Source organism: Rhinopithecus roxellana, chromosome 9 (genome assembly GCF_007565055.1).
Source record: "Rhinopithecus roxellana isolate Shanxi Qingling chromosome 9, ASM756505v1, whole genome shotgun sequence".
NCBI lineage: Eukaryota > Metazoa > Chordata > Mammalia > Primates > Cercopithecidae > Rhinopithecus > Rhinopithecus roxellana.
Genome location: NC_044557.1, coordinates 96,500,263 through 96,526,904, shown reverse-complemented (window position 1 = coordinate 96,526,904; position 26,642 = coordinate 96,500,263). Strand labels below are relative to the sequence as shown.

General features: G+C 45.0%; 1 protein-coding gene across 1 annotated transcript in view; it reads right to left on the bottom strand.

Moving 5' to 3' along the window:
* Positions 1-14,061, bottom strand: part of GSDMC (gasdermin C) — an 83,555-nt gene extending 69,494 nt beyond the window's left edge. Inside the window, exons 1-3 of the mRNA XM_010372134.2 lie at positions 13,951-14,061; positions 12,487-12,540; positions 3,128-3,296 (exon numbers count right to left, since the gene is read on the bottom strand). The gene's annotated coding sequence lies outside the window, so the exon portion shown is untranslated. The remainder of the gene's footprint in view (positions 1-3,127; positions 3,297-12,486; positions 12,541-13,950) is intronic.
* Between the last annotated feature and the right edge of the window lie 12,581 nt (positions 14,062-26,642).

Here is a 26,642-nt window from a genome sequence, read left to right as displayed (position 1 = left end):
ATGAATTTTTTTTCTTTCTTCATATATTTTTTCTTTTCCTTCTCCTTCCCCTTCCTAGGATGTGTGACTGTAGAATATGTTGAGCAAGGTCTTGCAGCTTTGCTTCTATACCCCTACGTACTTCTGTCAGCAGGTTTTATATTAGATTTTGCAGTTTGGCCTACAGGTCAGTAGATGGCGCTTACAAGTAAAAGCCAGCTGCAGCCCAGGCAGATGTGTATGTACTTGATCTCTGTTCACTATGAGATGCTCTCTGTTGTTTCAGGTGATGGGCTGGACAGTGGATTGCCTAATGCCATGAGCTTCTTCTTCCCAGGATGTAGGAGGACACAGCTTAACAGAACTGGAGCCCCTGGCTTGTCCACAAAGACACCAATAGAGAGTGCAGACATCAACTCTGATGAGAGCGGCTGGGAGACATTCCTGGTGAAATGCACTGATGTTTCTCTAGGGGGAGTAGGGGCTGCACAGGCTCCTTCTTTTAGATAGGCAAGAATGTGATCTGTTTCCCTAACACACCCCTTTTCTGGGGCTCATGACTCCTAGGTCAGAGCACACTGTAGTCTATTTCTAGACCACAACGTGGTTGAGAGCCATGAAAAATGCCTGTTTTGTGACTCTCTATTAGAATGGTTTCAGGACAGGACCTCATCATTCAACCCAATATATGGCTGGGGAGTTATGGGGTACACAGTCTCCCCATTATTCCTCTGTATCTCGGTTGTGACATCAGTACTGATGGTGAACAAAAATGCACAATCTTCTTGTTTCCTCCCTGGCCTGAGGTAGCAGGGGCGGCTGCAATGGCAAAGGTGATTGTGAAGGGCTTATCAGCTACCTCTGGGGAAGTTGGTCCCACAGGATCACAGAGTCACAACCAACTGCAGTGTTCAGGTGGGGGTGTGGTGGCTGCACTGGGAGCCCAGGCTGGCAGGTCTTGCCTAATGAGGAGCAGCAGTGGTGAGGGGCAGTCACACATTGTGTCCACTATTCAGTACCATGACTGTAGCATCTATCCTAGGAGCATGCAACAGAGCTTGTCCTTCCATGTTGGTGGGGCTATGTCAGCTGGTGCTGAGCTGCTCAGGGATCAAAAGCCCATAGGGCTACATACGGTCTTGAGCAGTGCCTCTACACAGACTCCAGACAGCACTCTGTGTTGGTCTGGAAACCCAGGGGAGTCAGGGTGGCTCTCCTATGCCCAGAATTGTAAAGATTTATGGCAGAGGGTAGATATACTGGGGAATCATTCCCACATTAGGGAGCTTCCCCTAGCTCTACCCCTGTTCCAGTTGCGCAGCCACCCAGCTTCATTCCTCTCTGTTGTCCATGGATCCCATTGCTTCCTTGGTGAATCCCAGCATGATCTCTTAGATGGTTCACTTAAAGAGCTAATATTTAGTTGCCACTTAGTTTTCTCTCCATAAAAGAGGAACACACTAACTGCTTATAGTCAGCTATCTGGAGAAAATATTCTCCTACATTTTTGAAAGATACTTTTGCCAGATATAGCAGTATTTGTTGGCAGTGTTTTTTTCTTCCAGGACTTTGACTATATCATCCCGCTCATTTCTGGCCTCCAGTATTCCTGTTAATGAATCCATTGATTATCCTTTGGTGGTTTTCTTGTACATGATGATTTGCTTTTGTCTTGCTGCTTTAAAAATTCTGTCTCTATCTTTGACTTTTGACAATTTTTAAATTTTTTTCACAAGAAAATTCAGAAGAGGCCTTTGACAATTTGAGATAATGTTTCTCAGTGTATATTTATTTAGATTATTCTACTTGATGGTATCTCAGAAATCCCTTGGGCTCTCTCACTTTTTTTTTAATTTTTAACTTCTTTTTTTTTAGATAGGGTCTAACTCTGTCACCCAGTGCAGTGGCATGATCTCATTTCACTACAACCTCTGCCTCCCAGGCTCAAGCCATGCTCCTACCTCAGCCTCTCAAGTAGCTGGGACCACAGGCACACACCACAATGCCCAGCTAATTGTGCTCTGGGTCTCACTCTGTTGCCCAGGCTGGTCTCAAATTCCTGAGCTCAAACAATCTGCCCACCTCAGTCTCCCAAAGTGCTGGGATTACAGGCATGAGCCACCTTACCCAACTCCCTTGGGTTCTCTTAACTCTTTCTTCTCTTTATCTGTCTATATAATTTTAAATTACATTTCTTTGTGCTTGCTGTTTCTTCCTTCTGCTTCATCAAGTCTGTTAAAACCTTCTATTGGATTTTTTAGTTTAATTATTATATTCTTCAGCTTCAGAATGTTTGTTTTCTTTTTTTGGTTTTTATCTCCTTGTTGATATTCTCATTGTGTTCATTTATGATTTTCCTGATTTCAATCAGTTGTCTGGATATGTTGTCTTGTAACTCTCTAGCTTCCTTTAGACTATTGCTTTGAGTTCTCTGTCAGATATGTACAGATTTCTATTTCCTTAGGATTTGTAACTGGATATTTATTTTGTTCCCTTGGTTATGTCATAGTTCCCTCTTGCTTCGTGTTCCTTATCACCTTGTATTGGTGTTGACACATTTGAAGAAATAGACACCTCTCCTAGTCTTTATGGAATGGCTTCAAAGGGAAAGACTTTCACTAATCAGCCTGGCTAGAGATTTTGAGAGCCTCTCAAACATTTTCTATGGATGTTCACATCCCACTTCTGTCCATCTCTCCTGGGGAAGAAAGCTGAAGATTATACACCTTCTCTCAAACTTGCAGAGCCATGTTGATTGCACTAAGCCATCTGCCCCTTTTCCCTAGGGCAGTGCACTGAAAGGCTGAGACATTTAATGCACATTCTACTATTCTTCCTCTCTCCTTGAAAAGGGGTCCCAGGGTTCTGCACCTTCCTCCAATCTTGCAGAGCCCTGCTGCCTACAGTAAGCCATCTACCCTTTTTCTTTCTCCTTGGCTGCCTCCAGACATTCAAACTATGCTTGCAGCATTTTAGTAAGGACAGAAACAAGTCCTTTGGACAGGATCACAAAAGGCTGGGATGTTGAATAAAGATTTCACTCTCTCTTACCCACTAAAGAAGTCATGAGCCAAGGTGATCTCTCAGCACAGAGTTTTGCTGGCTTGGAGGAGGGCTGACTCAGGTAAAGTGAAATTTCTCTTCTTACCTGTTTCAATGCAGCTGTTCTTTGGTTTGTGCTCATCTGGGTTACCACAACTTCTTAACTGGATTCTGGACTTTTCATAAAGGTGTTTTTGTCCATATGTCATCATTAAATCGATGATTCTATGGAAGATGAGGGCTGGAATTCCCATTCCACCTCTTCATGCTTTTGACTGAAAATGAAAGTTGTGCAATTTTATAAGTTAAGGGAAAAGCAATAAAAAAAAATAGTGTATCAATTGACTTAACCAGATCAAATAACTGTGGGTACCTGAGAAAGTCATGAAGAAAAATTTAGAGTAAACTAAAGAAACTATTTGCTGCAAAATGACAGAATCAATACCATTGTCATATAAAATTTTTTAAACTACAGAACTTAACAAATGAGTAAACGAAAAAAGTAGATAACTCATCAAAGAAATACAAAACAAATGAACATTTAAAAGTGTTGAAGATGACTAGCAATCAAAGTAAATAATATCGAGATTGCATTTTCACTTGGATTTAGGAAAGTTCTTTTTTTTTTTTTTTTTTTTTTTTTTTTTTTTTTTTTTTTTGAGACGGTGTGTTGCTCTGTCACCTAGTCTGGAGTACAGTGGATTGATCACAGTTCATTGTAGCCTCGACCACCTAGGCTTAATTGATCCTCCCAGCTCAGCCTCCTAAGTAGCTGGGACTACAGGTGCACACCACCATGACCAGCTAATTTTTTTTTTTACTTTTTGTAGAGTCAGGGTTTTACCATGTTGCCCAGGCTGATCTCAAACTTCCAGGCTCAAGTGATCTACCTGCCTCAGTCTTTCAAAGTACTGGAATTACAGGCATGAGCCTCCACACCCAGATTAAAGTTTTTTAAAAATACAAATACTTTACAGTGCTGCCAATAATACAGTAAAACCAGAACTCATATAAATATTGGTAGGAACATAAGCTGTATGATATTTCTAAGCTTGTGGTAGTAAGTATTAAAATCATTTTTTGACATTCATGTTCTTTGAATCAGTAATTTTGCACATACAAATATGTCTTAAGAAGATAATCCAAAAGTTAAGCAAATATTTAGGTATAGATACTTATTATGGCATTATTATGTTACTAAAGAACTGAGGGTACCTAAATTACCAACATTATGGAAATTAAGTTGGAACAATAACGTAAGTTTTATTCTGCACCCTGGAGACCCTCCCAAGAGCAGAGTGGGGAAGGAGTCCTTGTCCTCTCCCTTCCCAAATGCTGAGTCCCAGCTGGAGATCATCCTGATTCATCTGGGGTTCAGCTCTTCTGAGACAAGGGAATGCCCTCGCCCCATCACTCACTCTCACACTCTGCTGCCTGTATCTACAACATCACTATATCTGGTCAAGGGAGCGTCCTGGCGTCAGTTACCACCTATTGGTGGCCATAAACAGAAAAAGGCTAACCCTTCCAAACTTGTGCACTTAGCAGACTCTGCTTCTACAAAGACCAACCATATTCAAAGCAGCTCTCTAATGAGGAGTAGGCATGAGAATCGGATTCACACTTTAGGGAGAGGTCAGAGACTCCTACCGAGGGCACCAGGAAATAGTGGTGCTCTTCAAGATCATAGTGAACCATACGGTGATTTTAATTTAGAGAGGGAAAGAAAAGAAACTCCATTTTCAAAAATAGCATATTTCGTATGTGTTGACAAGCGGGAAGTGAATGAAGTCAGAAGGTTAATTTGGTAGCAGAGCCTGCAAGTCACGACCTGACCACTAGGAGGCGAGCGAGGTGTCTCCGAACACAATCCGGACCTAGGGAACAAGGAAACCAACCTGGATTGTGCCAGTGAAGGAAACACTGGCCCGACACCAAGGACTTAACCCTCATAGCAAGTCAAGAAGGAAAATAATGTGCGGAAATGTTCAGTAATTTCCAATAGCCTCTGCTGTGTAACTTCAGAGGAAATTCGAATCCCTCTTTAAGTATCAGCTGTTGGGAAAACGAATTATTAACGAAATTATTAATTAAAAACGAAATACTCTTCCAACCCAGAAAACCTGTGTCCATAGGTAGTAGAAAAAGAAAACACTTTTTTTAATTGAATAAACATTAAACCACAAGCAATCCACTAAGAGACTGCAAAGACAAGGATAAAATTGTATTCTTTATATATACAAGCAGATATCACCAATTACATACTTGTTTTCAAGATAAGCAACAACTAGTCCCCAAGTATGAGGATCTGACAGCACCATCTGTCAGACATGGCGCATCCCAGATTCACCTGGTAATTGGTGTGACCACCTGTTAGCAAATTGGCTTTATCCAGAGAAAAAACAAACCTCTAATATCTTTATGACAGGAGGTAATTTTGCAATGTGAAGTAAGATACACCCCCTCCCCACCGCACCCAGTTCGGGTCCTGTCTTCCCACAGAAAATAGAAGATAGGGTTGTTTCCATTTGAAAGACATGTTCTCAGATCCTTGAGAAAGACATTCCTGGGTCATCAAGCTGATAATAACCTATCTAGTTTTCAACAGGATTTATATACATTTTTTTTTCTGAGACAGGATGTCACTTTGTCACCCAGGCTGGATTGCAGTGGTGCAATCGCAGTTCACCGCAGTCACTAACTCAGGCAAAAGCGATCCTCCCATCTCAGCCTCCCAGATAGCCAGAACTGCAGGTACACAACACCACACCCGGTTAATTTTTGTATTATTTGTAGAGACAGTGTTTCACTGTGTTGCCCAGGCTGGTTTTGAAGTCCTGAGTTCAAGCGATTCACCTGCCTCAGTCTCCCAAAGTGCTGTGATTACAGGCGTAAGCCACCACTCCTTACCTATACATTTCAAAGAGAAGAGAAAGTACTTACAAGTTTTCTAAATTTAAGAAAAAGGAGGCCAGAAAACCCTCTTCCCTTATGTTCAACTGGGAGAATTAGCCTTATTTTTCATTTCTATTTGTCCTTACACAGCCTTCTCTCGCAAATAATGGAAACAAGGCCTTCTCTCCCTGGCTGACGCAAGGAATGGAGTTGCATGTCCAGCAATGCAACTGATACCAATTTATCTTCACCTTATCCAGTTCAACAGGATCTTTCCCCTCACCTGACAACACGCTCAGGTCTCTGCCATAAACCCTCTTCTCCAAGTCCTCCCACCCATTGTCCCCTCACAGCCGACATATTTCAAGAGTCATTTACACACTGGGTTGCCACTTCCTCCCCTGGCATTACCATACACCTCAACCACTGCAGGCTACCCACTGGTGAATTTACTCATAAGCCACTAACAAACACGGCTTGATCACTCCATCATAGGAACTTTCTTCTCCCTGGATACCAAGACACCACGGTCTGTGGGGTCTCTTTTTATTGGATTCTATCCTGTCCCTTTCAAAGGCTCTTTTCCCCTCCTGAACACTTAACTTTCAGTCTTATGCTATCCTCAGACATCAATACATATCTCTCCATAGATATGAAATCACCCAAGAAGATGGCGGGCTTGGGAGTGGAGGAGGGAAGGAGGCCCCATGACAGCAAGACCAAGGGCAACAGGAGGACAAGCCTGCATGACAAGGGAGGGAGGAAGCCAATCTTCTTTACCTTACAAAGGCAGTTCTCCAGTGTTAGAGGGCAGAATGATCACCAGAAGGGCCTATTTTAAATGTAGGTTCCGGCTGGACATAGTGGCTCACACCTATAATCCCAGCAATTTGGGAGGCCAAGGCAGGTGGATCACTTGAGGTCAGGAGTTCAAGACCAGCCTGGCCAACATGGTGAAACCCCATCGCTACTAAAAAAATACTATTATTAGCCTGGTGTGGTGGCACATGCCTATAATCCCAGCTACTTGAGAGGCTGAGGCAGGGGAATCGTTTGAACCTGGGAGGCGGAGGTTGCAGTGAGCCAAGGTCATGCCACTACACTCCAGCCTGGGTGACAAAGCAAGACTCCATCAAAATAAAATAAAATAATATAAAATAAAATAAAATATGCAGGTTGCAAGGCCTTCTTTCAGAGAGCCTGATTCAGAAGATACAGTGAGGTCAGAGATAAATTTAACAATCATTCCAGATGACTCTAATGCCAGGGGTGGGGAGCCAGGCCACACTGAGAAAAGCTCCCACAACCTGGTGTGACAGAGGCAGCCAGGGAGGCTGCAGCACAGAGCCCATGAAAGACTAAGCAGCAACGACCTCAGCATCCTTTGGCTTTCCTAACTAGGTGGCTCCTTCTTCCAGCCAGTCTTTTCATCTCAGATGACAACAAGCATAAAATCTTTTAAGTAGGGGAGTTTCAGAGCTGGGCAGGTCCTCTGCCTGGACCCTGGGCCCTGCTGAGCCCTGACCCCCTGCTGATATTGCTTGGGTATTTGTAGCCTCCAAATCTCATGTTGAAATGTGATTCCTAATGTTGGAGGTGGAGCCTGGTGGGAGGTAATTATATCGTCGGGGCCCCGGGAAACAGGGGGTGGGTCTCTCACAAATGGGTTAGTTCCACTCCCTTGGTGAGAAATGAGTTCTCACTTAGTTAGATCATTCAAAATCTGGTTGTTTAAAACAGTCTGGGACCTCTCCCTTCTATTAATCTCTCTCTCTCTTGCTCCTGCTCTTGCCATGTGACATACTGGCTTCCCTTCACTTTCTGTTATAATTGGAAACTTCCTGAGGCCTTCACCAGAAGCAAATGCTGGCACCACACTTCCGGTACAGCCTGCAGAACCATGAGCCAATTAAACCTCTTTTTGAAAAAATAAATTACCCAGTCTCAAGCATTTCTTTATAGCAATGCAAGAATAGCCTAATAAAGGCATCAACACCATTTCAGAAGTCATCTGAGAACCCCTCCCATTAGAGGCCCAGAGGCCTAGGAGGAAATAATGGTTTCATAGACCAGGCCCAGGGTCCCACGGCCCTGCACATTCTCAGGACATGGCTTCCCTCATCCTTGCCACTCCAGCTCCTTCCTTGGCACAAAGGGGCCCAGGTACAGCTTGGGCCACAAGCTGTACCTGAGGGCACAAGCCTTAAGCCTTGGTGGCTTCCACATGGTGTTAAGTTTGCAGATGCTCCGAATGCAAGTGTGAAGAAGGCTTGACAGCTTCCACCTAGATTTCAGAGGATGTATGGAAAAGCCTGGGTACCCAGGAAGAAATCTGCCACAGGGGCAGAGCCCCCCAAAGAGAAATTCTACTAGAGTGGTGCCAAGGGGAAATGTGGCTTTGGAGCCCACAGAGTTGCTAGCAGGACACTGCCTAGTAGAGCTGTGGGAAGGGGGCTACTGCCCTCCAAACCCCAGAATGGTAGCTTCATGCAGCTTACGCCCTTTGCCTGGAAAAGCTACAAGCACTCAACTCCAACCCATGAAAGCAGACATGAGGGCTGCCCAAGACTTTGGGATCCCATCCCTTGCACCAGAATGCAGCACATGGAGTCAAGAATTATGTTGGAGCTTTAATATGTAATGCCTTCCCTGCTGGGTTTCAGACCTGTATGGAGCCTATTACCCCTTTATTTTGGTCAATTTCTCTCTTTTGGAATGGGAATGTATACTCGATGCCTGTACGCCCATTGTGTCTTGGGAGTCAGTAACTTGTTTTTGATCTCACAGGTTCCTAGGCAGAAGGAGCTCATCTCCAGACGAGACTTTGGGACATGGGACTTTTGAGTTAATACTGGAATGAGTTAAGGCTTTGGGGGACTACTGTGAAGGTATGAATATATATTGAAATGTGAGAAGGACCTGAGATTTGTGGGACCAGGAGTGAAATGATATGATTTGGATGTTAGTACCCTCCAAATCTCATGTTGAAATGTGATTCCCAGTGTTGGAGGTGGGACCTGGTGGGAGGCGACTTGCCCATGGGGGCGGATCTCTCACGAATGGTTTAGCTCTATCCCCTTGGTGATAAGTGAGCTCTTGCTCAGTTAGCTCACATGAGATCTGGTTGTTTAAAAGAGTCTGGGACCTCCCCCTTCTCTCTGCCTTTCTCCCACTCTTGTCATGTGACATGCTGGCTCCCGTTCATCTTCTGCCATGATTGGAAGCTTCCTGAGGCCTTCATCAGAAACAGATGCTAGCATCATGCTTCTTGTACAGCCTGCAGAACTATGAGCCAAAGAAACCTCTTTTCTTTATAAATTACCCAACCTCGGGTATTGCTTTATAGTGATGCAAAAAACAGCCTAATACAGATGCTCCTAAGAGCCCTGCTGGGGGCCCAGCCCCCAGTGACCCACAAGGAACCTTTCCCAGACAGGCTCCTACAACACCTGCCATTCTCACCTAGCTCTGACCATCCACAACCCTTGGGGACACAGAGAATCCAACCTTTCTCCTCTGAACTCTAGGATAGAGGTGTGTGTGTGTGTGTCTGTGTGTGTGTTGGGTTGGGGGCTACCTGGGGCTCTACTTCTCTCATAGTGGTTAGAGGTAAGAAATAAGGGGGAAGAAGAGGGACTTGGAAAGAGGAGAAGAGGGAAATGGAAGAGAGGAAGAGGGAGAGGAGACAAGTCTTGGTGAGAGAGCAGTGCTTTCTCCTTCCAAAACAATTGTTGATGCACACAGAGCTCCAACATGCCATCTGCAAAGAGGTTTCTGGTTGATACCTAAAGGAATGGAGGTGCCTGGCTCATACTGATGGGGAGTAACATAGCATTTCAGGGATGTTCTCTCACCAAGGAACTGTGCCCACTTTCTGGTTGGTATTGATGCCTGAGGCAGATTTCAAGCATCTACAAGATGAGTTTTCTCAAGAAAAGGAGGCACTGGCCCAGCTCTCAACAAACCTTCAAGGTGTCATGTTCTATAGTATCCTGGTCATGCTTGGGGAGAGAGGAGCTCTACAGGACATCATGGACAGTGAGGGGTTTCACAGCTGCCTAGGGAGATCAAAGCTGTAAAGAGACAGGTTTGGGAGATATGACCACCAAGATATATGGGGGAAGAGGAATGAGCAAGATGCCAGAGCAATGAGAAGGACAGGGGACGCTGGCCCAAGGCATAATCAGGGCCAGGGAGTACAGCCCCCACATAAGGAGGCTGCTTGGAATTTCCTGGGGGAGGTAGAGAGCCCTCACCCTCACGTCTTGGTTGTCACCTATAGATACAGAAGATATAGGCAAATTATGTGATTTATGGTATTACGATTATTACCAATAATACTTGCCTCCTGTAGTTAGAACCGGGTCCCTCAGATTCTTTGGATGGCCTTGGCAGTGCCATCCTAAATGAGCTGGGAGAGAACTCATGCAACCCATGGCTCAACCCAAGACCCTACCTCGTCTACCTCCTTGAAGCTGTAATGGGTGATGGTGATTTTGGGGAAGGGTGGAAGAGTCACAAGATTGGCCCTCGATCTCATGAAAGGAATGGGTTATATGCCACCTCTCCAAAGCCCTTCCCATATTGTGATCTTTCATCCTCACATCACACCTCTCTCCAAGGTCAGGGTGCTCACTGGGATAACTCACCAGTAATGCAGACCGACCCTGAGGCCTGGAAAGTAACCGGCCATTGATCATGGAAGGTGTCCTTGGAGGTGGATGACTCCAGCCTCCAGCCTCAGAGTCCCAGCCTCTGGGCCAGTTTTATTCAGCATCCTGGAGACCCTCCCAAGAGCAGAGAGGGTAAGGATTCCCTCCTCAGGAGTCTTCAGTTCCTTGAGAGTGCTAACTGCCTTGCCTGGGAGAGAAAAAAGTGACTCAGAGCCTAGGCAAGCCCTCTCGCTGTGAGAGCAGGGTCACAGGTGTGACAGCCACCTTTCACTTAGGTAGCTTTGCTGTCCCCAACACTTGCCTTCCCAGCCACCTCTCTCTTCCCAGGAGCCAGTCTGTCCCTCCCCACGTCCCATCTCCCGTATCTCTAATGTCCCATCCAAGCAGATGAGATGGAAAGATCGACTAAGGCTTGGGCTCAAAGCCTATGAAGTGGAAAAGGACACTTCAGCTTCCTCCTGCTCCCCAGGAGATCGTGTCTCATTCGTATTTTCTGTTCTCACCTGTATTGAAAATGTTCTGGGGTGTTTTTTGTTTGCTTTTTAACCACAATAATTAGCTCTGGGTGTTTCACATTTATTTTTTCTTTCCACCCAGGGGAAAACAAACAAACAAACAAAAACCAGAATGGTACATTCCAGACGTTTCCCATGTCTCTAGTGGGGCACGGAAGTGGCCAGGGAGAGCTCTGCTTTCAAGGGAAGATGGGGGTCATGCCCTAGGCAGCACACACTTCTCCCCTCCCCTGTTCTACAAGCGGAAGGTTTTTTTGTGTCATCTTTTAGAATTGACTCACTCCTGTTCCTAGCGCCTCTACAGCAGTCAGTTATGAGTGACAGGAGAGTTTGCCAAACTGAGAAGAACAGATTCATCCTCTCTCGCTTGCCATCCACGTCCTTGCCTTTTGGTAACTTCTGCTACTATTTTAAAAAATTGCTATTTAACATCCCTTGTATATTCTTATGTTCCCTTTCTCCCTTAAGGCAGTTATCTTTTGTAACCAAATAATCCTCAATTAAGAAAAATAATACAACCTCATCTCCTACTGAATATCTGAATATAAGATCCAGAAAGTCTCACTTTCACCTTTGAAAAAGGAGAGAGGAGAAGAAGAGAATTTGCGTTTACTAAGTATCTACCATGTGCTAAATTCCATGCTGGACACTTTCACACAGCAATACATTTCATCTTCCATCCAGTTAAGAGATAGAATCCCCATCCTACAAATGAGGACGCCTGGACTCACAGGGGTCAATAACTTTCCAAAGATCATGAAACTGGTAAGAGTCAGAGCTGGGATTCAAACCAATGTTTATCTCATCCCAAAGTCACTACTATACTATACTGTCTCTCCAGGGAGAGAGAAGCTGGGGAAGAGAAAGAGACAGAGAGAGAGAAACTGATTCAGCACCAGGGATAGGGGACCCTGACTCAAAGTTACATGAAAGTCTTGGCATGGCCACTCATGGTGGCTCACGCCTGTAATCCCAGCACTTTGGTGGAGAGAGGTGGATCACCTGAGGTCAGGAGTTCAAGACCTGCCTGGGCAACATAGTGAAACTCCGTCTATACAAAAACACGAAAATTAACTGGGCGTGATGGTGGGCACCTGTAATCCCAGCTACTCAGGAGGCTGAGGCAGGAGAATTGCTTGAACCTGGAGGCAGAGGTTGCAGGGAGCCAAGGTTGTACTCCAGCCTGGGCTACAGAGTGAGACTCTGTCTCCCCGCAGCTTTGGCCTACTCAGACCTTTCCCATTCATTATCTCATTGCATCCTCATGCAACACCTATGAAATAGATAGGACAAGTATCATCCTTGGCCAGACCTCAAAGTACATAGAGGTCAAGGGACCTGATTGGGATCGCACAGCATTCAGAGACAGAGCTGGTACTTACATCTGAGGCCAGAACTGCTTCCAGTTAACCATGGTCTTGAGTGGAATCCTCGACCTTACATGGAGAACACAAGAAGAAAAAGTCAGGAGTTCACAGGAGTTGTGTTATCTATTTTTAGAAGGTAATTAGAGATCACCTAGCCTACTCCTTTGCTTCTCTGAAGCTCAGAGAAGTGAGGTAGCTGCAGTGCCTTCCATGTCACCTGAGGGGTTGGTGACTGAGCTGGGCAAGGAAGCCTGTCCCAGGCTCTCACAGCAGAGTCAGAGACCAATGATCCCAGGAATGCATACTGAGGCCTTTCCTCCCACGGTCCCACCCATTATTGGAGAGAAGAACTTTCCAAAGGTCATGAAGCTGGTGAGAAACAGAGCTGCGGTTCAAACTAAGGCTTCTCTGACTCTGGTTCTGCTGTGCTTAAAGAGCAGTAGATTGAAAACCCCAGGTGTAGCCCCAGCAACACTTGAGGAGGAGAGGTAGAGGTCAGGCCTACATAGTGCCCTGGCTCAGTGGTCAAGGAATACCAGCCACCAGCTCAAGGCAGGATATTCTCTTCTTATGAATCTTCCTCGGGTCCCCAAGACACTGCACAAGAGAAGCTCCAGCCAAACCCACACCTTTATTCCTAAACAGAAAGGCAGCACTGCCTGCTCTTCCATCTCTCTATGCAGATCTCCCGCTAAGGGTGTCACGGAGCCCAACCTGGTTATGAACATGGTTTACGAACATCCATGCTACAGCGAAGACAGATTCATCTGCTCAGGCTGCCATTGCAAAATACCATAGACTTCGTGGCTTACACAATGGAAATTTCTGTCTCACAGTTCTGGAAGCCCTAGATCAATGTGCCAGCATGGTCAGGTTTTGGTGAGGGCTCTTGTCGTAGCTTGTAGAAGTCCATCTTCTCACTGTGTCCTCTGGTGGAGACAGTGAGAGCTCTGGAGACAAGCTCTCTGGAGTCCCTTCCTATAAAGCCACTAATCCCATCATGAGAGCCCTGTCCTCATGACGTAATCTAACTCTAGTTACCTCCCAAAGACCTCATTTCCAAATACTGTCCAAAGGCCTAATTTCCAAATACTACTGCGAGGGATTCAGTGTGAATTTGGAGGAGACACACACATTCAGACCACAACAAAGGGGAAACCAAATGCAAGCCCTGTGCTGTCTGTAGTGAGGCTGCTAGCTGGAAACCCAAATCTTTTTCATTTTTCCTTTTTTTTTTTTTTTTTTTTGAGACAGAGTCTCACTCTGTCACCCAGGCTGGAGTGCAGTGGTGCGATCTCGGCTCACTGCAACCTCCACCTCCCCGGTTTAAGCGATTCTCCTGCCTTAGCCTCCCGAGTAGCTGGGATTATAGGCACGCGCCACCACGCCCAGCTAATTTTCGTATTTTTTAGTAGAGACGGGGTTTCACCATGTTGGCCAGGCTCGTCTCGAACTTCTGACCTTAAGTGATCCACCTACCTCGGCCTCCCAAAGTGTTGGGATTACAGGCGTGAGCCACTGCACCGGCCCGCAACCCAGATGTTACAGTTGGAGAGAACTGGAGAACAAATGCAAGGCGCAGGAATGGCATGAGAACTGGCAGTCCTCATCGATGCAGGACCCATCCTATTGAAACCCGGCACTGCAGGTCACTCTCATCAGCCGCATTAGCAGTGACCACAAGCGCAAACAGCCACCCTGGAGCTGCCCTTGCCAGACGCCTGTGGCCCCCACCCGTGCTCTGCCAACTCACCATCGGCTCCTGCCGGTTGTAGGTTATTTCTTCCTGCTCTGTTAACTCGGACTACACAGGAAGGCTCAGGCGGAAACTGTTTCTCAATGTGTAACCGCAGGGCGGCAGCAGAGAGCAGCAATAAAGATGCACTATTTTCTCAGCGACTTTGAAACTGGATTTTATTGATGGTGGCTTTTTGTTCATTTGTTTTTAAGTATAGCACAGAGGTTAAGACTGCAAACTTCATAGCTAGACTCCCTGGGTGCAAACCCTAGCGCTGTCACTTACCAGTTGTGTCAGGGGCAAGTAATTGAACCTGTGCTTCAAATTCCTATTATTAAAATAGGGATAATAGTCAACCTCATTACGTTGTTGTAAATCCGCTGAGACATATGAAGCACCTGGCTGGCGCTTCGCACTCACAAAGCGGGAGCTTGTGTTCGTATACAAAACTGTTCCATGATAGCCTCCAGGGAACTTTACACTCAGGTTGGTCCGAGAATCCCTGGGATGGGCTCAGATCGGCCCCGCGGGTGCAGTTACTTTGGCTCAGCCGGCGCCTCTTTACGGAACTAACAGCAGGAAAAGCACTTCTTCAAGCAGAAGATAATCTGGGCCTGAGGGGTCACACGGAGGGACTCTGGGTCAATTAAGGCGGTCGGAGCTGGGGGACAGGGTTTGGAGAGAACAGAATCCCCTCCACTCTCAGGCTGACCCCAAGCCACCTCTGTCCTGGTTCTCGAAGTGCAGCAGCACCAGCCTCCCGGCGGGGTGGGGGGAGCTTGTTAGCCCTGCACCTTGTGGAGCTCCATCCTGGACCTGCTCAGAAACTCTGGGGGCGAGCCCTCCTGGTGATTCTGATGCAGCTAATGTTTGACAGCCACTGCAGTAAATAGATGGAGACTCCTGATTTTGGATGGGAAATGGTCAGGTGTCCTCATATAGCCCTTAATTTTTAGCAACAAAAATATTAGGATGCACAGGACACAGTACTTCACAGCCTGTAAGCTCAGCACTCTGGGAGGCCGAGGCGGGCAGGTTGCTTGAGCTCAGGAGTTCAAGACCAGCCTGGGCAACATGGTAAAACCCTGTTGTATTAGTTCGTTTTCATACTGTTACAAATAACTGCCCAAGACTGGGTAATTTATAGAGGAAAGAAGTTTAATTGACTCAGTTCGGTATGGCTGGGGAGGCCTCAGGAAACTTACAATTATGGTAGAAGGTGAAGGAGAAGCAAGGCACCATCTTCACCAGACGGCAGGAAGGAGAAGTGCAGAGAGAAGGTGGAGAAGAACCCACTATAAAACCATCAGCTCTCGTGACAACTCACTATCACGAGAACAGCATGTGGGAAACTGCCCCCAAGATTCAATTACCTCCACCTGGTCTCTCCCTTGTCACGTGGGGATTACGGGAATTATAATTCAAGATGAGATACGGGTGGGAACACAAAGCCTCACCATATTACCCATCTCTACAAAATAGTTAAAACAGCCAGGCATGGTGGTCCTGCCACCCAGGAGGCTTTTAAATTTTTTTTATTTAAAAATTAGCTGGGTGCACCTGTGGGCCCAGCTACTCGAGAGGCTGAGATGCGAGGATCACCTGAGCTCAGCAGGTCAAGGCTGCAGTGAGCCGTGATTGCGCCACTGCACTCCAGCCTGGGTATAGAGTGAGACACTCTCTCTGTTCCTGTACTACTTGATATTTCAATAGCTTTTGTTTCTCTTTGTTCTTCAGGGGTAAGCAGGATAATGCAATTAGAATAGCACATGGTTTATATCTGTGTTGTCCAGTTCAATTGCAATTAGCCCATGTGGCTATTAATCACTTGCAATGTACCTATCCCAAATTCAGATGTGCTGGAAGACTAAACTACATACAAGATTTTGAAGGTTTAGTATGAGAAAAAATAATGTAAAAGACATCATTAATCTTTTTATGTTGATGATGTGGTGAAATGTTTTTAATGTGTTGGGTTAAATAAAATGTTACATATTACATTAATTTTATTTGCTTTTACTTAAATGTAGCTACCAGAAAATTTTAATTGTATATGTGGCTTATATTATATTTTTATTGGGTAGAACTGATTTAGAGTAAAGGAAAACAAGAAAAAAATTCACACCCTAGTACTGCCGTGTGTCCTTAGTCAAGTCTCTCAACCTCTCTGTTCCTCTGTAAAATTAAGATAGCCTTCATTATATTTTACTCATCTACTTCAGTAACAGAATTACCATGACATTTGAATGTGATTGTGGATGTGAAAATAATTATGAAGTGTAAAGAATGATTCAAATTTTAATTAGTATCAGTCGGTAACAGGCCATGTGTTTATTTCCATTCCTCCCTTCCACCCCCCAGTTGATGACATTATTCTGAAGCATTCTCTCCCTGCCTCATTCATCTCAAAAGAAATGACATGACACATGAAGATACCCCAGGCCTCGGCAGTGAGACTCAGGAGAAGGCATTCTGCAGCTACCCCCGAATGCCCTCCTTCTCTGGCTCATAGACCTTTAGGTGCAAAATCTGGCAGCCTCCCCAGCCCCCATGTTCTCTGCCCTGCTCCCTCCTTCCCCTGAGACAATGAATAGAATCCATTTTTTTTACCTAAATTGGGTGGGAAGGGAATGAGAAAATCAGGAAATACAGAGGATTTTTTAAAAGACACTATCTCAGTATTATTTTTTTTTTCTTCAGAAAAATGTGTATAAAGATATTGCACTGGGTTGATTAGTGTCACCCCCACAAAAATCTGTCTATCAGGGATCTCAGAATGTGGCCTTTTTTGGAAATAGGGTCTTTGCAAATATAATTAAACTAAAATGAGGTCTGACAAAGAGTTTCTCCTTAACCAAACTTTAGTCAGGCTCCTCTTAATTGTCTTCCCAACCAGGCTTTGACTTTTGGACTTCCATATCTGTCCTGCATTATCCAAGTTTTATGAAGAATCCTACTAAGTCAGTTTAGCCAGAACCCCCCACCCTCAATATCTGGACACCCTCAATGTCTGACCAAATTCCTCATTGCCTACCACACCCCAGGTGATGTGTGATCACTTTGGCCTGCCCTCAGCAAGAATCCTGTTGAGTCCGCGTATTAGTCTGTTTTCACGCTGCCGATAAAGACATACCTGAGACTGGGAAGAAAAAGAAGTTTAATTGAACTTACAGTTCCACATTACTGGGGAGGCCTCAGACTCATGGTGGGAGGTAAAAGGCACTTCTTACATGGTGGTGGCAAGACAACATGAGGAAGATGTAAAAGTGGAAACCCCTGATAAAACCATCAGATCTCATGAGACTTACTCACTTCCCTGAAAACACTATGAGGGGAACCACCCCCAGGGTTCGAATTATCTCCCACCAGGTCCCTCCTCAACACATGGGAATTATGGGAGTACAATTCAAGATGAGATTTGGGTGGGGACACAGAGCCAAACCATATCATTCTGCCCCTGGCCCCTCTAAATCTCATGTTCTCACATTTCAAAACCAGTCATGCCTTCCCAACAGTTCCCCAAAGTCTTAACTCATTTCAGCATTAACCCCAAAGTCCACAGTCCAAAGTCTCATCTGAGACAAGGCAAATCCCTTCCACCTATGATCCTGTAAAATCAAAAGCAAGCTAGTTACTTCCTTGATACAATAGGGATACAAGTATTGGGTAAATGCAGCCATTCCAAATGGGAGAAATTGGCCAAAACGAAGGGGTTACAGGGCCCATGCAAGTCCAAAATCCAGCAGGGCAGTCAAATTTTGAAGCTCCAAAATGATCTCCTTTGACTCCAGGTCTCACAACAGGTCAGCTGATGCAAGAGGTGGGTTCCCATGACCTTGAGCAGCTCTGCTTCTGTGACATTGCAGGGTACAGCCTCCCTCCTGGCTGCTTTCATGGGCTGGTCAGTTGAGTGTCTGAGGCTTTTCCAGGCACACAGTGCAAGCTGTCAGTGGATCTAACATTCTGGGGTCTGGAGGACGATGGCCTTCTTCTCACAGCTCCACTAGGCAATGCCCAAGTAGAAACTCTGTGTGGGGGCTCTAACCCCACATTTCCCTTCTGCACTGCCCTAGCAGTTCTCCATGAGCATCCCATGTCTGCAGCAAACTTCTCCCTGGGCATCCAGGCATTTACATCCATCTTCTGAAATTTAGGCAGAGGTTCCCAAACCCCAGTTCTTGACTTCTGTTCACTCACAGGCTCAACACCACGTGGAATCTGCCAAGGGTTGGGGCTTGCACCCTCTGAAGCCATGATGTGAGCTCTACATTGGCCCCTTTCAGCCACGGCTGAAGCGGCTGGGATTCAGGGCACAAAGTCCCTAGGCTGCACAAAGCGAGGCCCAGCCCATGAAATCATTTTCTCCTCGGCCCCTGGGAAGACATCCAACATGCCCTGGAGACATTTTCCCCATTGTCTTGGGGATTAACACTTGACTCCTTGTTACTTATGCAAATTTCTGCAACCAGCTTGAATTTCACCTCAGAAGATGGGTTTTTCTTTTCTATCACATTGTCAGGCTGCAAATTTTCTAAACTTTTATGCTTTGTTTCCCTTATAAAATTGAATGCATTTAACAGCACCCAAGTCACCTCTTGAATGCTTTGCTGCTTAGAAATTTATTTCACTAGATACCCTAAATCATCTCTCTCAAGTTCAAAGTTCCACAAATCTCTAGGGCAGGGGCAAAACGCTGCCGGTCTCTTTGCTAAAACACAACAAAAGTCACCTTTGCTCCAGTTCCTAACAAGTTCCTCATCTCCATCTGAGACCACCTCAGTCTGGACCTTATTGTCCATACCACTATGAGGCTTTTGGTTAAAGCCATTCAACAAGTCTCTGAGAAGTTCCAAACTTTCCCGCATTTTCCTGTCTTCTTCTGAGCCCTCCAAACTGTTCCAACCTCTGCCTGTTACCCAGTTCCAAAGTCACTTCCACATTTTTGGATATCTTTTCAGCAATGTCCCACTCTACTAGTAATAATTTACTGTATTAGTCCATTTTCACACTGCTGATAAAGACATACCCAAGACTGGGAAGAAAAAGAAGTTTAATTGGACTTACTATTCCACATGGCTGGGGAGATCTCAGAATCATAGTGGGAGGTGAAAGGCACTTCTTACAAGGTGGTGGCAAGAGAACATGAGGAAGATGCAAAAGCAGAAATCCCTGATAAAACCATCAGATCTAGTGAGATTTATTTACTACTATGGGAACACTATGGGGGAAACTGCCCCATCCAAGATTAAAATTATCTCCCACCAGGTCCCTCCCACAACACGTGGGAATTATGGAAGTATAATTCAAGATGAAATTTGAGTGGGGACACAGCCAAACCATATCAGTCTGTTTAGCAAGAATTCCCCTGATGTTTCCTCTAAACAATTTTCCATCCACAGACCCCACTACTCTGTTACCTAACTATAAATTCCCACTTTTCTTTGTTGTATTTGGTGTTAAGCCTAATCTCTCTCCTCTACTGCAAAACCCACTTTAGGGGTCCCTATGCCTATGGCAATGGTCCTGTATAAAGTCCTTCATACCATTCTTTAATAAGAGTCTTGAATAAATTTTTCTTTAACAGGACACCCTGAGTGAAAGTGGGCCCTAATCCAATGACTGATTTCCTTACAGAAGAGCAGATGGAAATACAGAGACCCTCAGAGAAGAGAAGACCATGTGAAGATGGAGGCAGAGGTTGGAGTGATGCATACAAGCCCAGGAACACCAAGGATGTCAGCATCCACCAGAAGCCAGGAAGAGGCAAGGAAGTGTTCTCCCCTAGAGCCTAGAGAGCAGTAGTCCCCAACATTTTTGACACCAGGGACCAGTTTCCTGGAAGACAATTTTTCCATGGATGTTGGGAGAATGGTTTCAGGATGATTCAAGTGCATTACATTTATTGTGTACTTTATTTCTATTATTATTACATTGTAGTATATAATGAAACAATTATACAACTCACTATAAGGTAGGATCAGTGGGAGCCCTGAGCTTGTTTTCCTGCAACTGGACAGTCCCATCTTGAGGTGATGGGAGACAGTGACAGATTATCAGGCATTAGATTCTCATAAGGAGCACACAACCTAGAGCCCTCAAATGCACAGTTCACAAGAGGATTCACGCTCCTATGAGGATCTAATGCCTCTGCTGATCTGACAGGAGGTGGAGCTCAGGTGCTCATGTGAGTGATGGGGAGTGGCTGTAAATATAGATGAAGCTTCCCTCACTCACCCACCACTCACCTCCTGCTGTGCAGCCCGTTTCTTGCCGGCCACAGACTGCAGAGTCCTCCAGAGGATCCAGTATCTCAGGGAGGGGGTCATGGGAGGAAATTGGGGGTCAGGGGCACAGAGGCTAAAATAATCTTTGAAAATGTATTGTTAAGAAACAGATCAGATCTTCAGATCTCCCTTACTCCATAGCTGAAGACTGCCCCTCCCTTACTTGAGCAGAAGACAGAGTCCAAAACAAACCAAAAAAGCAGATCGGAGGAATGCATGCAGAAAGAAGAAAGTATATATTGTATTTTTTTCATCATTAACATCCTCAGAGAAATAGAAGAAAAAATTATTGCAATAATAACAAGATGACATTTTTAAATGAACACCGAGAGAACATAAAAAGAACTTTTAGAAATTCAAACTCTGATGGGAGAAATAAAAAATCCAATAGAGGGGTTAGAAGATGAAATTGAGGTAGCTTCCTAAAAAGTGGAGTAAAAACCCAAAAGATTAAAAATAGGAGAGAAACAAGACTTTTAGAGCAGCTGTTCAGTAAGCCTAACATCTGAATGAAACAAGTCCCAAAATAAGAGAACACACACATTTTTAAAAATTATGGAGAGGAAATCATCAACAAAATAATTCAAGAAAATATTCCATACTTAAGATATGAGTTTCCAGATCTAAGAGCCCATCAAGTTCCTGACACAAATGGAGGAAGTTGGGTTGACAACAAAACATATTTTCATGACATTTCAGAACATTCAAACAGTGTACAAATCCAGAGAGAAGAAGAAAAGTTACTTACAAAAGACCATGTGTGAGAATGACTTTAAACTACAACCAAACTAGAAGTAATCCCTTCCTAAATTTTGAGGGAAAATTATTTCCAACCTAGAATTCGATACCAAGCTTGAAGCTAGAATAAGGACATTTTCAGACAAATCCTTTTTTTTTTTTTTTTAAATGCTTCCCATGTTTCCATTACCAGAAAGCTATAAGAGGGTGTGACATACCAAAGCTAAAAGAAATCCAATAAGAAGACATTGGACACTAGGAAGAGGAGATTTATGTAGATCAGAGACAGAGGAATTCCCAAGATGATACTAAGTTCCCAAGAGATTTCTCCAGGAAGCAAAATTAATACCTTGAATCTGAGCATATTAGGAGAGTTATGCAATTAGCAGAGTTTGAATTTAATTAGATATACATAAGTACATAGAAAACAAGGGGAAAAGCAAAAAGAAAAGGACAAAAGAAGTAAAACAAAAATTCACCAAGAAAGGAAAAAAAATCACAGTTTACTAATACATGAATAGCATTTTTAGTCTTTAATAATGAACACAGGAAATTAGGATATATAGTAGTCTCTAAAGTTTTGCTTTAGTGGTTTCAGTTACCCCAAAACTCTTCAATGGAAAATTCAAAAAATAAGCAATTAATAAGTTTTCAATTGCACACTGTTTTGAGTAGCGTAATGAAATTGGCCGGGCGCGGTGGCTCAAGCCTGTAATCCCAGCACTTTGGGAGGCCAAGATGGGCGGATCACGAGGTCAGGAGATTGAGACCATCCTGGCTAACACTGTGAAACCCCGTCTCTACTAAAAAAAATACAAAAAACTAGCCGGGCGAGGTGGCGGGCGCCTGTAGTCCCAGCTACTCGGAGGCTGAGGCAGGAGAATGGCGTAAACCCGGGAGGCGGAGCTTGCAGTGAGCTGAGAACCGGCCACTGCACTCCAGCCCGGGCGACAGAGCGAGACTCCGTCTCAAAAAAAAAAATTAAAAAAAAATTAAAAAATGAAATCTTGTGCTGTCCTCCTCTGTCCTGTGGGGACATGAATCATCCCTCTGTTGAGCATCTTCACACTGTCTACACTACTTGCCCATCAGTCACTCAGTAGCTGGAGGGGTTATCTCATCAGAAAAAACAACAGATACAGGGGTCGCTACTATCTGTGGTTGCCAGCATCCACTGGGGGCCTTGGAACATGGCCAGGTGGGTGAGGGGGAACCAGTGTAACTCCACTGGAAAGATGAGGGATGGGACTTGTGCATGGTACAGAGAGAGGGGGCCCCAGATCCTCATCTTCCATGGTCAATCCGTGGATACTTTCTAAGACTCAGCAATTGATCAGCAACACAAGCTTGTTACTTAAGAGATGACAGACACAAAGGACCATATCTTGTATGAAATATCCAGAATGGGCAAATCCACAGAGACTGATGCAGGTGAACCCCAAAATTGGGGCTCACTCGGGGAGAGTTCTTGGCTTCACCCAAGAAAGAATTCAAGAACAAGCTTGCAGTGAAAGAAAGAAAGTTCAGCCGGGCATGGTGGCTCACTATTGTAATCCCAGTATTTTGGGAGGCCAAGATGGGTGGATCACTTGAGCCCAGAAGTTCAAGATCAGCCTGGGCAACATGGTGCAACACCGTCTCTGCTAAAAATACAAAAATTAGCCCAGCTGGTGGCACACGTCTATAGTCCCAGCTACTCAGGAGGCTGAGGTGGGAGGATGCAGTGAGCCATGACCATCCCACTGCACTCCAGCCTAGGCAACAGAGTGAGAACCTATCTCAAAAAAAAGGATGAAAGAATGTTTATTAGAGCAACAGCATACAGCAAAATAGCTGCTCCACAAAGTAGAGCTACCCCATAGGCAGAGAGGCCCAGAGCAGCACTGGTGGACTGTTGGCTATATTTATACCCACACTTAATTATATGCTAAATAAGGGGCAGGTTATTCACAAACTTTCTGGAAAAGGGGTGGGGAATTCCCAGAACCATATAAGGTAACTTCCAGGTTATTGCCATGACATCATAAACTGCTATGGCACTGGTAGGAGTGTCTTATGCAAACGTATTATAATTAGTGTATAATGAACAATTAGAGCAACAAGAGGTCACTTTCATGGCCTTCTTGGTCCTAGCTGGTGTGGGCTAGTTTCTTTGCTATTAATACATTCTGCTTTGATCAACAGGGTGGTGACCAAGGTGGGGAAAACAAGTCCTGCTGATCTCCTGCCTCAAGGCCAGTGCTAGTAAGAATGGGGTGGGCCGGGAGGGAAAGAGGATGGCAAGGAGGGAGGAGGGTCTATTTGGGGATGATGAAATGTTCTCAGATTGATTGTGGCCAGGTGCGGTGGCTCATGCTTATAATCCCAGCACTATGGGAGGCCAAGCAGGAGGATCACTTGAGCCCAGGAGTTTAAGACCAGCCTGGGCAACACAGTGAGAGCCCATCACTACAAAACATAAAAAGTTAGCTGTGGCTGGGCTCAGTGGCTCACACCTGTAATCCTACACTTTGGGAGGCCGAGGAGGATGAATCACCTGAAGTCAGGAGTTTGAGACTAACCTGGCTAACATGGCGAAATCCTGTCTCTACTAAAAATACAAAAATTAGCTGGACGTGGTGGTGGGTGCCCATAATCACAGCTACTCAGGGTGCTTAGGCAGGAGAATTGCTTGAACCTGGGAGGCAGAGGTTGCCATGAGCCGAGATCATGCCACTGCACTCTAGCCTGGATGACAGAATGAGACTCCATCTCAAAAAAATAACAAAATTAAAAAATAAATAAATATATAAAAAAAATAAATAAATAAAATAAAATAATCTCAAAAAAAATAAAAAAAGTTAGCTGGGTGTGGTGGTGGCTGCCTGTGGTCCTAGCTACTGGAGGATTGCTTAAGCAATCCTCCAGTGGCCTGGCCAGGGGTGCCAGCAAGGTCCCACATGGGGCACAGCCTGGGCTCGTGAGCAGTGACCCAGAGCCTCAGGTACAGGGTTGCCAAAGGTCCGGACTTAGGTGGTACTTCAGGTGGCCCCTCTCAGGAGGGCAGGCCAAGGGGCATGAGAGTAGCCGCCTCCCCATCCCTGCCCTCACCCCACCCCTCTCTGGCCCTGCGGCCTTTGGAGACCCTCTCCCTTGGTCCCGCCCACCTGAGGCGGAACCCGACTTTGGGTGGCACCTGCGCAGCTGTCCCCTCCCTGACTCCTCCCCACTGCCCAGCGGGCACACCTCTGGCACCCCCAGAAACAGGCTCCACTTGCGTCGTTGCCTCCTGCTCCCCATGCTTGTGACTCTCAGGGACCCCAAACACTTTGGCCTTCGTGGGCCCTTTCCTCCAGAAAAATATGAAAAATTATCACAAGACTGTGTTGGTATAAAGAATACATTAATACTTTTTTTCTTAGGAATTAAGACATTCTGTTAGACCTACAAGTGTATTTTGTTTCCTTCTGATTTTAAAATACAGTGAAATGTTTTCGTGGTCCTTCAATATATATTGTGGGCCTTGGGTCCTGTGCACTGGGTGACTGCCCTGCTCACAAACCTTCTGCGGCTCCCTGGTGCCCACTGTAGTAAGATGCTTGCTTCAATGTCCAGTGCTATCACAGACGAGTGAATAAAATGCCACCACAGCTCAGAGGAGAGGAGATTAGAGACTCATCCTAGACACATTCAACCAGAACATTTCGCTGTACGTGCCAGGAGGACAACAGAGCGAGATTCTGTCTCAAAACAAAACAAACAAAAAATTGTGCAGGTTTGCCTAGCACCCACATGGACTGAGGAAAGCAGTGAAACTACTACTGTAGATTACTCTAGAATGGGAAACAATGCATGTTAATAGATATAATACCTACTGCGTTTAATGAGTCAAATGTCATGATGGCCAGAATAAAACTTCTGATATGCATAGGACATTGTGGGCATTAAACTAGCACAATTCTCAGGACCACCCTAGAGAGGTAGGTATTTTGAGTATTCCCTGTTATGAGGACACATGAGACTCGCCCAAAGTCACATGGAGTTAAAGAGGGAGACCAGAATAAACTACACTCCACTGCCTAAAGCCTGTCTTTTAAGTATTCACACTACTACTGCCTTTGCAGACAGTATATAAGACATGGAATCAGTGTTAGAGATCATCTGTTTCAATTCTCTCATTTTACTGATGAGGAAAATAGAGTTTCAAAGAAGAGATAATGGCTTGGGTCTCCTGACCCTTGACCCACAGATCTTTGCATTGCATCTTCTATGATTGAATCTTACTCTGAAGTTTGAAATGTGCTTCCAACAGTAAGAACTTCAAAACTGCAGTTAACTGCAATCTCAAATGGAACCAGAATGACATTTCAACTCAAAAGACCTAGATTTGAGTAAAAATGTCATTAATCCTACGACAAGTCTAAAATACTTGCAGCAATCTTAAAATGGTCCAGAACGCTTCTTAGCCCAAATCTCTAAAGCAGCCAACAAGTTGAGAAGTTCCACTTATCTATGTTGAGGGCTGTGGAAATGGAGCAGTGGTGAGTTAATTACGGGCATGTTTGGTGGAAGAGATGAGGCAATGGATTTCTCTAAATTGTGGAAAAGCTGGGGCATAGGATGAGTAGACACACACTAACCAGGTGCGTTTTAGAGACAAGACTGGGGCTCAAAGGATTTACCCACACCAGAGCAGACTCATACCTTCCTCCAGTGGGCAGTAATTAATCCTGGCTGGCACGGTTTGGTTGTGTCCCCACCCAAATCTCATCTTGAATTCCCACGTGTTGTGGGAGTGACCCAGTGGGAAGTAATTGAATAATGAGGGCAGGCCTTTCCCATGCTGTTCTCATGACAGTAAGTCTCCTGAGATCTGACGGTTATTTTAACGGGGAGTTTTTCTGCAAAAACTCTCTTCTCTTGTCTGTCATCAAGTGAGATGTGCCTTTCACCTTCTCCCATGATTGTGAGGCCTCCCCAGTCACATGCAACTGTAAGTCAATTAAACTTCTTTCATAAATTGCCCAGTCTTGGATGTGTATTTATAAGCAGTGTGAAAATGGACTAATACACTGGCTGAGATCATGCCTACCCCCGAATAAGGACAGACATGAGAACTACAGATAGAGTTGGCAGAGAAGATGCCTGCTTGCTCTCTCTGGCAATCTGAATAGCAAGTACTAGATCTGAAGTTGAATCATCTTGCGGCCGCAGCACTGTCTCCTTTGATGACACTGCAGCCCTCGCCGTCCATCACACTATGTTGTCAGATAACCCTACTCTTGGATCTAGTGGAGGGTGAGGAACATTCTTTCTGGAAAGGGCCAGACAGTAAATATATTTTAGCTTTTGAGGGCCATATGGTCTTTGTCACAACTCAATTCTGCTGTTGTGCAAAAGTTTCGATAAATGTGTCAACAAATGAGTGAGGC